Genomic DNA, 14380 nt, shown 5'->3' on the forward strand with positions numbered 1-14380 from the left:
GAAATACATCCAACACCTAAATTTGACTTCTCCAAGGATTGAAAGAGATGAATACATTTACTTTTTACCCCTCAACAAATATTTTTTTCAGCCAGTATTTATTGAACACTCACTTATGTGCCAGGCATTGCTCTAGATACAGCCTGGAACAAAGCATTGTAGCTAAATTTAAACTTCAACACCCCCCCATACTTTAATAATGTAATCATTACAAACCAAAAAACGAAGAAACAAAAAGTCATTTGAAAAGGAAGCCAGACAAATGGGCAAAACTGATTACTGGAAATATGCTGCATTTCCTGACCCAGATACATGTTTTCATCCGCAGAAAGTGTATCTTTTCTTTTAAGTTTATTTACTTTCGAGAGAGAGAGAGAGAGAGAGAGAGAGAGAGAGAGAAAGTGCTAGTGGGGCAGTGGCAGAGAGAGAGGGAAAGAGAGAGGGAAAGAGAGCGAATCCCAAGCAGGCTTCCTTCCACACTGTCAGGGGGGAGCCCGATGCAGGGCTCACCCCCACACACTGAACTGTGAGATCATGACCTGAGCGGAAGTTGGACGCTTAACCGACTGGGACATTCAGGCACCCCAAGAAAGTGTATCTTTAAAAAAAATTTTTTTTTAACGTTTATTTATTTTTGAGACAGAGCATGAACAGGGGAGGGGCAGAGAGAGAGGGAGACACAGAATCTGAAACAGGCTCCAGGCTCTGAGCTGTCAGCACAGAGCCCGACACGGGGCTTGAATTCACAGACAGCAAGGTCATGACCTGAGCCGAAGTCTGATGCTTAACCGACCAAGCCACCCAGGCGCCCCGAAAGTGTATCTTTTAAAAAGGTGGGCACCCCTGTGCTTTGACTTCACAACACTCAGAAACAAGAACTATGGAATCAGTTTTTTTGGTTTTGGTTTTTGTTTTTCTTTAGTTTTACCATTCATTGAATTAGCAATGAATCTAATCTTCAAAAGTTATCACACTAGCTTTGCTGTCATTTCTCAAGGAGAATCAGAGACCTGAGAGTCATAAACATTTCCTACATGAGATGCTTTGTATAAATCAGACTTGGTTTATCACCAGCATTGATAACACCAGAGCTAGGGAAAGAACTAGGTCTGAGGACACATGCACGGTCTTATATAGAGAATGTTTAGCCTGCCCTGATTATTACAAAACCAGAACAGCGAGAATAGTTGTGGTAGCGAATCATTTTTTTGCTACGTCAATGAAATCAAGTCCAGTTACCTGTCCAACTTTCCAGGGCTCTCTAGAGTTTGGACCAAGACCAGGAAACGGGGGAAGGGGCTCAGGCATTGAACCTGCTGTGAGCACAGCTGAGATGCTCATCAATCGACTCGAAGGGGATGGATCAGCCTGGGCTCCAGATCCTTCCTGGCAATGGCAATCAGATACTACCTTCAGCCTCCTGCCACTCAGGGACGTGGCTCCACCCAGTCCGGCCTGGGGCCAGGGGAAGGGAGGGCCCTTGTTCTTGACCTTTTTTCTGCAAACGTTCCCCACCCCCACCTCCCACCCTCCAAAGAAACAACATTGACATCTGGGCAAACGCAAAACAGAAGAGACTGTTTCTATTCCGCGAATTAAATTCCTCTTTAGTCCTTCACTTGAAAGCAGATCGGTCTCATTTCTAAGAATCAAAATACAAAGCTTCTGCGCAACCTTGCTTTTAGAAATGGTTTGTCATTGGTAGGTAAAGGACCACACAGGTGACAATGGAAAAGAATAAGAAATGATGGTAATACCAATTAGGAGGGAAAAGTGCGACTAGAAAGTGAAATGTGCTTTGTTGTTACTTTTCTTTTTTTAATGTTTACTTATTTCTTTTGAGTGGGGAGGGGCAGAGAGAGAGGGAAAGAGAGAATCCTTAGCAAGCTCCACACTGTTGGCACAGAGCCAGTGGGGGGCTGGATCTGACAAATCGTGAGATCATGACCTGGGCGGAAATCAGGACCTATTGGTCAACCAACAGAGCCACTCAGGAGCCCCTGCTTTGTTGTTATTTAAAACAACAACAACAACAAAAAAAAAAAAAAAAACCCACAAAAAACTGCAATATAATAGCTGTTGCTTGCTCAGTATTTGGAGGTATAATAAAATCTTTTTTTTTTTTTATGTTTATTCATTTTTGAAAGACAGAGAGAGAGCACAAGGAGGGGTGGGGCAGAGAGAGAGGGGGACACAGAATCCCAATCAGGCTCCAGGCTCCGAGCTGTCAGCACAGAGCCCAACACTGGGCTTGAACTCCTGGACAGCGAGATCATGACCTGAGCTGAAGTCAGACGCTTAACTGACTGAGCCACCCAGGTGCCCCGTGGAGGTATAATAAAATCTTTTGTATAAAACAGCACCTAAAGTGGTGTCTGGGTGGCTCAGTCGGTTAAGCGTCCGACTCTTGATCTAGGCTCAGGTCAGGGTCTCACAGTTTGTGGGTTCGAGCCCTGCATCAGGCCAGTACAGAGCCTGCTTGGGATTCTCTCTCTCTCCCTCTCTGCCCCTCCCCTGCTTGTGCTTCCTCTCCCTCTCCCTCTCTTTCTCAAAAGGAATAAACAAACAAACAAACAAACTTAAAAAAAACAAACAGCACCTACGATAAAACATGTTTTCCTCTAGTATTTAATTGCCATTAGTCTTTTTTTTTTTTTTTTTTTGGTCTGTAAAGTTTATATTTTGGACAATTTTAGATTTACAGAAGAGGCACAAAGATAGTACAGAGCGTTCTGTGTGCTCCCCACCCTGTTTCAGTTTTCCTGAGGTTCTTACGTTGCAAAGGACATTTGTCAAAACCCAGAAATCAACACTGGTATCTTAATATCCCCTAAACCCCAAACTTTGTTTGGATTTCACCAGTTACCATGTAAATGTCTTTTCTCTGTTCCAGGATCTAATCCAGGATTCTTTTTTGCAATGGCAGATTCAGGATTCCAAAAAGTGTAGAATTAATCGTGTATTATCCTATCGGTAGTATTGAAATCTAGACCTTCTAGTGTTGCTTGGATTTTAAAAATAAACCAAATCGAAAAGACGAAAAAACTGGATTTGTCCCTTACAAACAAGAGCTTGCCAAGGGAGGGAATTTTTACTTTCCTTATAATCTTGACATCCTTTATTGTATTTTTTAAATGTTTATTTATTTATTTTGGAGGGAGAGAGAGAACGAGCAGGGGACGGGCAGAGAGAGAGAGAGGAAGAGAGAGAGAATCCCACACAGGCTCCTCACTGTCCGTGCAGAGCCCGACATGGGGCTCACTTCCACAACCTCAAGGTCATGACCTGAGCCAAAATCGAGAGTCAGACTCAACCGACTAAGCCACCCAGGGTCCCCCTTACCATCCTTGATTTTAAAATTGTTCACAATGAGGAAACTTTGGGGGTGACCAAAACTTTGATTGTGGTGGTGTTTCATATATGTAAAAAAACTCATGAAAATGTACATTTGAAACATGCATAGCATAATGTATATCAACTGTACCTCAATCAAGCAGCAAAAAAGAAAAAAATACTGGATGTCAAATCTAAGACCTTAAAATAGGGTTGCAAAATGCTTTGTCAATGATTGTCGAGACAGCAGATCAATCTATACGTTCCACGGGTCAAAGTCCACCTTTCAGAGAACCTCAATGAGAGGGAGTTTTAACTCTAAAGCTATTTTGCCCTGAATCTGAATCGGAAACCAGATCAGGACCCGTATATAAAATGGTTCCAAATCAGTGCTGGAGGCTCTGACCCCCTCAGGGAGTCCCAAGGCCTGGGGAGACTCCATTGTCACTTTGGGCCTGGGCATGCCAACAACCCAGTGATGTCACATACAAACTGGGGCTCGTCCTACCTGCGGGTCAAAGGTCACTGGAGCTGATAAGAAGAGAAAATATACCGAGAGACGGCAATGGTCTCCACTGAGAAATGAATATGTCATACACCGGGCCGCCGAGGAAAGGTTTTAAAAAAACAAATGTCACAGAATAAAATAACTAGATGTAACTAAATGTAGTAGATGTCATACATGTCCACAATTATAATTTACAATGCCAAGATCCACAGAGCTCTGCAAATCACAATTTTGGAACTCGCGGTCTGAATTAACATTCTCCAGGGGGCAACTCCAGAGCATGTGGTGTGTGAACAGGAGACCCCCCGAAGAGTGCCGCTGTCCTCTGGAAAGGGAGGGGGCCCCTGAGAAGGTGCCCAGGAGGTATGCGGTCGGCATGGGGCCCGGAGTCAGGTGCGGAGGTGGCCTGGGCTGATGGGTCACTTGGGGAAGGTAGAACTTTAGGAAAGGGAAGGGAGGGTCTGGGCTCCTCTTTGGAGAGGAGATGGGAGCCATGGCCTTGACGAGCTCCGGGACACTAAATGTGGGTGACCTGCCTTTGCCTCGGACTCCCCTCTGAACAGAGCCTGCCCTCCAGGAAGCAGGTCTACTAAAGCTGAGGAAAGGCCAGGTGACAAAGGAAGGCATGACTGCAGCTGGGGATGACCCCAAGTATGCTCAGGTTAACACAGCTTGGACTTCCTGACGCCGTGGTTAGGCAGGTGCTTGGAAGCTGGGGTCAGCCACCAGGCTGGCTTAGGAGTGACAGAAAAGGGATCAACAGAGGGGAATTCGCTTTCCAGAATAATGTCTGTGTTTTTTTTTGTTTTTTTTTTTTAACATTTATTTATTTTTGAGAGAGCGTGAGGTGGGGGAAAGGTAGAGAGAGGAAGACACAGATCTGAAGCAGTCTCCAGGCTCCAAGCTGTCAGCACAGAGCCCGCCGCAGGGCTCGAACCCACGAACCGCGAGATCACGACCTGAGCTGAAGTCGGACCGGTAACCGATGGAGCCACCCAGGCGCCCCCCTCCACCCCCCCAGAATAATGTTTTTGGCTACCACGCTCAGCACAGCTCAGGCAAATTTATAGTCTGCTTGTAATCTGTACCCAACCCGCTTGGTGAAAATAGCCATCTGGTTCACATAATATTCGGTGCGATGTGGTTGATGTGAGAAGACACTTTTACCAGTGGTTAAAGCCCTTCCAATCTTTCACCCTTGACAGAGAAGACAAAGACACATGTGGTTATTATGTTATAACCACACAGTATCAAAGGTTACTTAGCTAAGTGTGAAAGTAACAGTAAGCCCCGTGAACATCAAGAAACTCAGGAAACTATTCCTCGAAGCCTTCTGGTCGCATCCCGCACGGCAGGCGGAAAAATCAGACAGATCAAGGTCGTGCGCTCTTTCACGTGCTCGACAAGACTCCCAGGGGGGCTGAGACACCAGTCCCTGTCTCCTCCCGTAAACAAAAGGACACAAACAGCTCAGAGAACTTCCCGTCCACAGATACTTATTGAGAACGGATCAGCCACGTGACATTCCAAGGGGTGTAAACGGACAACAGGATCCTGCAGCCGAGAGGAGACTGAGAGGGGGAACCGCAAAGAGGCCGGGGAGGAGGAAGGGCAAGAGCAGCTCTTAGACGGAGGGGGCCGGTCGGCAGGGTCAGCGGGGCGGTACTGGAAGGGATGGGCGAGGCCGGACCAAAGCCCCGGGGGTGCTTGCTGGGGACAGCAGTGGCTTTTGGAGAGCAGTGCTGGGGGAGAAGCGGGCAGGGAAGCCAAAGCAAGAGGGATTCACCAGTGAGTGGGTGTCAAGAAGCCGAGAAAAGCGTGGTGAGGAAGCGTGGTGAGCTGAGGAAGTGGTGAGGCCAAAGGAAATTTGTGTCTCTGTAAGTTAGGGAGACCTGAGCACGTTTATAGGTGAGGGGGAAGGGGCAGAGGCAGACGGCGTGACAGGCGATTGCCACACTCTCTCTGTGTCCGTCTAGACCACGTGGCTCGAGGCTGGGGCACATCAGAGCACCCGTGTGTCGGTGCTTGAGGACTGTTGTTTGACTTTTGTGTGTTTTACAATGAGAACATCTTTTTTTTTTTTTTTTCTAATGTTTATTTGTTTCTGAGAGGGGGCGGAGGGGCAGAGAGAGAGGGAGACACGGAATCCCGAAGCAGGCTCCAGGCTCCAAGCTGTCAGCACAGAGCCCGATGCGGGGCTCGAACTCTCAAACAGTGAGATCATGACCTGAGCCGAAGTTGGACGCTTAACCGACTGAGCCACCCAGGCACCCAGAACATCTTTTTTTTTTTTTTTTTAATTAGGTAAACTGAATGCCCAACGTGGGGCTCAAACTCATCACCCCAAGATCAAGGGTCACATGCTCTACTGACTGAGCCAGCCAGGAGCCCCGTAATGAGAACATCTTAATATTTTATTTGTGAGGTTAAAAACAGCCAGAGGACACCTGGGTGGCTCAGTTGGCTGAGTGTCCGACTCTTTTTTTAAAAAAAAGTGTTTTTTTAAGTGTTTATTTTTGAGAGAGAGAGAGAGAGAGAGAGCGCGCGCGAGTGGGAGAGGGAAAGAGAGACAGAGGGAGACACAGAATCCAAAGCAGGCTCCAGGCTCCGAGCTGTCAGCACAGAGCCCGATGCGGGGCTCGAACCCAGGAACTGACAGATCATGACCTGAGCCGAAATCAGACGCTTAACTGACTGAGCCACCCAGGCGCCCCCTGAAGTGTCCAACTCTTGATGTCGTCTCAGCTCATGATCTCACAGTGAGATCGAGCCCCACGCGTGGGGCTCTACGCTGACATCATGGAGCCTGCTTAGGATTCTTTCTCGCCCTCTCTCTCTGCCCCTCCTGTGCTTACATACTCTGTCTCTCAAAATAAATACATAAACGTTAAAAAAAACAAAACAAAAAAAAAAACAAAAAAAAACCCAGCCAGAACAAGCATTTGCTGAAGTCTGTCTCGTTCCCTGGAGGGGTTCGGGGAAAGTCTGAGCTCAGCTCAAACCTTCAACCAACGCAGTGACGATGCTATGATTATGCAGCCACCAAAGGAGAACGCGGCTACGATCTGGATGACCCTTGAAACCCCGCTGAGTGAATGAAGCCAGGCACAAAAGGTCACATGCTGCCTGCTTCCATTTATATCCAGAATAGGCTCATCCACAGAGACGGAAAGCAGGTTGGCGGTTGCTGGACTCTGGGGGGAGAGCGGTGGGGAGTAACTACTTAATGAGTACAGGGGCTTCCTTTTGGGGTGATAGGTGATAAAAATAGTTTGGAACTAGACGCAGGTAGTGGTTGCACAACACTGTAAATGTACTCAATGCCCCTGAACTGTGTTTATCTCAGTAATAATAAAAAAGCCAAAAGGGATGTCAGGACCTGCCCATTGCTGGATTCTGCGCCCCTCTCTGCAAGGATTTGTTATTCGGTGTCCTTGCAACTGACGACAAGTCTTTAACACTTACTGGGCAGGTTACCTGTCCAGGTACAAGTCCCACGGTTGATTTCCTGTTGTCTGCCTCTGCCAATGGTGTGGCTAAAATGTCTCAGGGGCGCCTGGGTGGCTCAGTTGGTTTGGCATCTGACTTCGGCTCCCACCGTCCGCGGGTTCAAGCCCCGCATCGGGCTCTGTGCTGATAGCTCAGAACCTGGAGCCTGCTGCGGATTCTGTGTCTCCCTCTCTCTCTCTCTCTCATGCTTTGTCTCTCTGTCTCTCAAAGATGAATTAAAAAAATTTTTTTTTAATTAAAAAAATAACTAACTAAATAAACCGTACCATGGTCTGCAGGGTGAACCACTATCTGGGTTTGCCAGGGACCAAGGCATTTCCTCAGAGAGGGGACTTTCGGTGCTGACGGCGGAGAAGTCCCAGATTAACTGGGATAGGTTGGTTGCCGGGTCTGGTGCTCTGATTAAAGAAGTCACACGGGGCGGGGCGGGGGGAGGTGCCTGAGGGGCTCAGTCAGTGGAGCAGGTGACACTCTGGCTTTTTTTTTTTTTTAAGTTTATTTATTTATTTCAAGAGAAAGAGAGAGGCAGAGAGAGAGAGAGAGAGAGAGAATCCCAAGCAAGCTCCACACTGTCTGCGCAGAGCCCAACGTGGGACTTGAACTCACAAACCGTGAGATGGTGACCTGAGCCCAAATCAAGACTCAGGCACTTAACTGAGCCACCCAGGCGCCCCGGAGCACGTGACTCTTAATCTCAAGGTCATGAGTTCAAGCCCTACATTGGGGGTAGAGATTACTAAAAGATAAATTAAAAAAAAAAAAAAAAAAGTCGTGCGGAAGCAAAGGCCTGCCCAGTCTTGGGGGACAATCTCCGACTCTCTCAGCCTGATACGGTCTTCCCTCTCAGCCACGCTGCAGGTGACAGAGATGTGTCACATGACTCCTGTGTGCCAGGGGAGGAGGCTGGATCTTCAGACTGCTGAAGGTGGAAACCCCCCTTGATCAGGAGCTGTGAGCAACTTCTCCCTCTGGAAGAGAAATTGGAATTCCTTGGAGGGTCCTTGGAGGTTGAAGCTAACCTCATGGCTGGCTCCTTAAATTGCATAGATGCGGGGCGCCTGGGTGGCTTGGGTGGTTAAGCCCCTGACTCTCGATCTAGCTAAGGTCGTGATCTCGCCATTCCTTAGATCACACCCCAGGTTGGGGCTCTGTGCTGACAGTGCAGCGCCTGCTCGGGATTCTCTCTCTCTCTCTCTCTCTCTCTCAAAATAAATAAGTAAATCTTAAAAAAGTCGCATAGATGCAAGGCAATTTTCCTAGGATTAAGTCGATGGCAGTGGTGGGAACTTGGCAGGACCCTTTTGTCTGGACAGGGTCCTGGGGCTTAGATGCAGTTGGTGGGGGAAATTCAGAGAAGCCTCAACCTGACAATGCAAATAGATAATTTACAGAGAAGCAAAGGAGGCTTCTAGAAAGAGTGACTGGGACTCTCTACTCCTCTGCTTTGAAGTTCAGTGTTACTGGGGGGTGCATCTGGACGGATTGGGGGAAGGGGAGCTTGACTGAGGCTGGTGGAAGAAAGAACAGTAGGGACCCCCAATTCAGCCTAAGAGCCAGGTGTCTGAAGGGCTTAGGACCTGACCTGAAGGGCCTGGGATCTGAACTGTGGGCCCAGTTCCTAAGTCATCTGGGAGGAGCGTTAGCCTGTGAGGGACTTGGCCGTCAGTGAAATATGGGGTGCCTTCAGGAAGTGTCTGCATGGGCGTCAGAAGTGAGCAGCTAAAGCACTGGTCATAACAGCCCCAAACTGGAAACCACCCAAATGTCCAACAACTTATGAATGGACAAACAAACCGTGATATACCCGCTTCACAGAAATTTTTGTAGCAGTTAAAAAAAAAGAGGCGCCCACACGTGCTACCGCGTGGACGAGCCTTGAAAACCCTGTGCTAAATGAAAGAAATCCGTCACAGAAGGTCAACACATTCAGTGACTCTCTGTGAAATGTCCAGAATAGGGAAACCCATAGACAGAAAACACAGCACTAGATGCAGGGGCCAGAAGGCAGGAAATGGGGAGTGACTACTAATGGGTACAGAATATCACTTTCAGGGTCGTCCAGTCCACCAGGGTGTCCTCGAGGGTCATGCTGTTGGATCGATCCCTGTGGGCCCATTATCCATCAGCTTTGTTTATGCCTCAGCAACTTGGCACGAAGTCTCCGAGGCAGGAGGAGGGTTTTGGTTTCCTGTCTCTTGGGAAGGTTCTGTTTGCCATCCTGTTATGTGAGGTGGAGCCAGTCACGGCTGGGGGCGTAGGAGGCCCACACATGGCCCAGCCCGGGGCTCACGGTTCTGGCTGCACTTTAGAAACACCTACATGTGCTTCCAGACTGCGATACTCACAGGCTTGTCCCCGGAGCCTCTGGGTCCACTGGGGAGGGGGGCGTGTGTCTGCTGGGACCCTCCTCCCCAGCCTCCTTGACCACGCAGCCAGGGTGAGGGCCTCTCTTCTACAGGAAATGATATTACACGGTAGATCTTAGCGCATCCAGACAAAACGGGAGGGAAGGGTGTTATAAAGATGTGGCAGATGGTTAATTAATACCATGAATTTCCAGGATGTCTGACCCTCTTTGAGATTTATAGCTTGTGATTTTATTCTCTCATCCCACACATACTCACTTGCGCACCTGACTTTGTGTTCTTTTTCTTTAAGAGGGCCGCCCTGCATTGTTTAAGGTTTATGCCACAGAAGACGTGCATCTGTCCCTTGGCCAAAGGCTCATTTAGGCTCAGGTAGGCATTCTGGCACGAATACTTCAAACAAACAAAGAAAAATTTTAGTAGGTTTCACGCCCAGCACAGAGCCCAATGCGGGGCTTGAACCCATGACCCTGAGATCAAGACCTGAGGTGAGGTCAAGACTTGGATGCTCAACCGACTGAGTCACCCAGGCGTCTCTTGATAAGAATACCTCACAGTTTTACGTCACTGCCTCTGCAACGTTGGGTGTCTCCCATTTGGTGGCCCATCATTTAAGGTGGGACAGTTGGGCCTGACCATCGTAAAGGCCCATGTTCCCCACTGCAGGTCATTAAGCAGTCAATGAAGTTGGTATGTTGTCACCGTGCAACTATTCTGTCCCCCAACTTTTCATGAGTGACTTTTACATCCGCTGACGAGCCTTTCCGGAATCCGTGATTCTGCGGGGCGTTACAACCTGCAAATTTTATTACTCGTTCGTTAATTTTGCCTTTATTGGCAGAATTCTTCTCCGAAGAAAGCCATCCCTCATAAACGCCACAGGTAATTTTAGCATCAGCAGATCCCAGCCCAACAGACTCATTTGCAGGTGAGAAATGCTGAGGTTCAGGGCAGAGAAAAGATTCGCTTAAAATCACAGTCCCTAGCAATAAGAGCCTCCATTTTTTTTTTTTTAAGTACCCAAAGAAAAATCTTATTCTTGAAACAACTCTGAAACACCAGAGTAGAGCGCCACAAACTGTCACTGTTTTATCACACCTGTCAACATTTCCTAAAATAAGACACAGCTTGGGAAATGGGAGCGGGTTTTGGGAAACATTAGAAGCCTTTCCATTTCAGCCAGGAACTAAATTAGTTCCGTGTTCTCTCATGGCTCTAGAAGTTCTGGCTAGTAAGAAATTAAAGAGTTATTATCAGAAATAAGAATACAAAACTACCACTCTTTGTATATGGTATAATAGTTGTTCTAGAATAGCAGTTCTCAAGCCTTGTGGTCTCGGGACCCCTTTACCAAATTCTTACAATTACTGAGGACCCCAAATAGCTTTTGTTTATCTCTGTCTATAATGTGTATTTATTTTTGAGACAGAGAGAGACAGAGCATGAGCAGGCAAGGGGCAGAGAGAGAGGGAGACGCAGAATCTGAAGCAGATTCCAGGCTCTAAACTGTCAGCACAGAGCCCGACGAGGGTCTTGAACTCGTCAACTGCGAGATCATGACCTGAGCCGAAGTCAGACGCTCAACCGACTGAGCCACCCAGGCGCCCCTGTCTATCTCTATCTATAATAGACAGAGATAGAGATATTTATCATACCAGAAATTAAGACTGAGAAAAATGTTAAAAAAAAATTTTTAAGTGTATTTATTTTTGACACAGAGAGAGAGGGAGCATGAGCTAGGGAGGGGCAGAGAGAGAGGGAGACACAGAATCTGAAGCAGGTTCCAGGCTCAGAGATGTCAGCACAGAGCCCGACGCGGGGCCTGAACTCATGAACTGTGAGACCATGACCTGGGCCAAAGTCAGACGTTTAACTGACCGAGCCACCCAGGCACCCCTGAGAAAAATATTTTAAATATTTGCTTATTAGTTCAAAAGTAACAAACCAATTACACGTCCATGCAACTTTTTTAAATATTACATTTTCTCAAACAAAACAAGCATTCGGTGTGAAAAGTGCTTTTCTTTTGCAACTATGTAAATCCTTTTAACCTTTGGTCTACAGTGGCAGGCTCTGCACTCAGCGGGTGCAATATGACACAACGCAGTTGCTGGAAAAGTCCACTGCACACTTGTGAGTGAATAAGAGTGAAAAAGGCGAGTGACTTTTTGGTATTATTATGAAATCAGCTTTGACCCTGAAGACTCCCTGAAAGGGTTTCTAGGGACACGCTCTGAGAGCTGCTTTTCTCAAGAGGCTCAGCTACAAGTTTTACTAGTACAAGCTACCTTGGTAAGGTGGCTGGATAAATGATAAATATATGAAAACGAGTCGTTTTCCCGTATACCAGCATCTCTGGAATGCCCCACCTCCTCTCGTGTGTGTGTGTATCTGTGTGTGTGTCCCTCGTGTTACCTTTACAGCATATCTGAAATCTCAACCATCCAGATGTTCTCTTGACTTGTGTTGCCGAGAGGCCAGGCTTTCCAAGGGTTTCTTTTCCCTAGCCATTCCTTCAAGAACATCTGGATGGGGAAAGAAGGGCAGGCAGGATGGGAAGGCAGAAAAGGAGGGTGCTCGCATATCATCAGAGCCGCACCTGCTGCTCGTAGCCCTTCTGTGTGATGTGGCTCCTCCCTTCCAGTCGTCTCCCTTAACTGAGCTGCTCACATCCCACACCTCTTGGCCAGGCCTTACAGAGAGGATCCCATAGTCTCTCTGTGCTGGTAGATCTTCCCATGCCTCCAGGGCACTGGTGGAAGCAGGTTGTTGGTAGAGGTTGGCCCATGTGAAGGTCAGGAGGGGCACGTTCTTCGCTTTCAGAACCTGTCACCTTCTCTGTCACCCTGGCCCACTCTCCAGACCACTGTGTTCATGGAGCGTTTCTGAAAGGGACAGTGGTTTCTCTGCCTCCAGTTTGGCTCCCTTCCAGGAGCTGCCATCTGAGGGTAGGGTCTATACAGTTGGGTCCTGGGGCTTCATGTGAATCAGTAGGTGTGGCCCAGTCCTCACACGGTTCAGAGCCTTTCTGAAGGGCAGCTAAGCAAGCCGTGGCCTTGGCCTACTGAGCCTCTTTTCCCACCTGTCAAAAGACTGCGGTGTGCAGTCAGGCCAGGAAGGTGGGAGACTCTCAATAGGATGGGAACAAGAAGATCCCCCTTATCTTAAAAAACAATAGGAAACATCGGGAAGGCTGGAAAAGTAGACAAGTCAGCAGTGCCAGAAAGGCAGGAGGAGAATTGGGAAAGGGCAGCCTGTGGTGGGGATGTCCTTCTGAGCATGAAGGGAGTCTCAGTCCTTTCCAGGGGCTGAGTGACTTCATGGCTAAATCTAAAGGGTGCTTTTTTAGCCCCTTGCGTCCCAAAGCTGTCAGCATTCTCAGGGTCATCCAAATTTATAAGAAAAACCCTATTGGGGCGCCTGGGTGGCGCAGTCGGTTGGGCGTCCGACTTCAGCCAGGTCACGATCTCGCGGTCCGTGAGTTCGAGCCCCGCGTCAGGCTCTGGGCTGATGGCTCAGAGCCTGGAGCCTGTTTCCGATTCTGTGTCTCCCTCTCTCTCTGCCCCTCCCCCGTTCATGCTCTGTCTCTCTCTGTCCCAAAAATAAATAAACGTTGAAAAAAAAAAATTAAAAAAAAAAAAAACCCTATTACCTTTGTAAACAGAAACAAAACTTTTTTTTTTAAAGATTTAAAAAAAAATTTTGTTTGTTATCTCTGCATCTAACATGGGACCTGAACTCACAACCCCAAGGTCAAAAGTTTTACATGCCACCGACTGAGCCAGCTGTTGTTTGTTTGTTTGTTTGTTTGTTTTTTGAAAGATTATTTTTGATTGCCCGTCAGGATTTTGTCCACAGTACTAAGTATTGTCTGCAGTATCCAAATATTTTCGAGTACTATCTTCCAAGCGTTATCGTACTTATGTTGCAACACTGGGGAGCCTGGTTTTGTCTCAACCCTGGAATTCTCTCTCATTTGGATGTTCTTCACGAAACAGAAATGTGCTTGCATGTGATACTTCATTTCTTGCCCAATTTATTTTTAAAACATAGCTTCATTAAGTATAACTTATATACAACAAAACACCCATCTTTTTAAAAAATGTTTATTCATTTTTTAGAGACGGAGCGAGACAGAGCATGAGTCAGGAGGGGCAGAGACAGAGAGGGAGACACAGAATCTGAAGCAGGTGCCAGGCCCTGAGCTGTCAGCACAGAGTCCGATGTGAGGCTCCAACCCACGGACTGCAAAATCATGACCTGAGCCGAAGTCGGACACTTAACCGACTGAGTCACCCAGGCGCCCTGCCACCCATCTTAAGTGTTTTCAATTCAATAATTCTTAGTAATTTTACAGCGTTGTGCAACCATTATAACAATCTAGAACATTTGCCAATTTTTGTTTGACTCTTTTTTTTTTTTTTAATTTTTTTTTCAACGTTTATTTATTTTTGGGACAGAGAGAGACAGAGCATGAACGGGGGAGGGGCAGAGAGAGAGAGGGAGACACAGAATCGGAAGTAGGCTCCAGGCTCTGAGCCATCAGCCCAGAGCCCGACGCGGGGCTCGAACTCACGGACCGCGAGATCGTGACCTGGCTGAAGTCGGACGCTTAACCGACTGCGCCACCCAGGCGCCCCTTTTGTTTGACTCTTAAAAACAC

At 47.5% G+C, this 14380-nt stretch overlaps 1 non-coding gene across 1 annotated transcript; it reads right to left on the minus strand.

Annotated features, from left to right (window-relative positions):
• Positions 1-1062: 1062 nt before the first annotated feature.
• Positions 1063-1193, minus strand: LOC123576287. Its single transcript, XR_006701297.1, has one exon. It is a non-coding gene; the product is annotated as a small nucleolar RNA SNORA72 (small nucleolar RNA).
• Positions 1194-14380: the final 13187 nt, after the last annotated feature.

This window comes from Leopardus geoffroyi, chromosome C2, assembly GCF_018350155.1.
Source record: "Leopardus geoffroyi isolate Oge1 chromosome C2, O.geoffroyi_Oge1_pat1.0, whole genome shotgun sequence".
Classification (NCBI taxonomy): Eukaryota; Metazoa; Chordata; class Mammalia; order Carnivora; family Felidae; genus Leopardus; species Leopardus geoffroyi.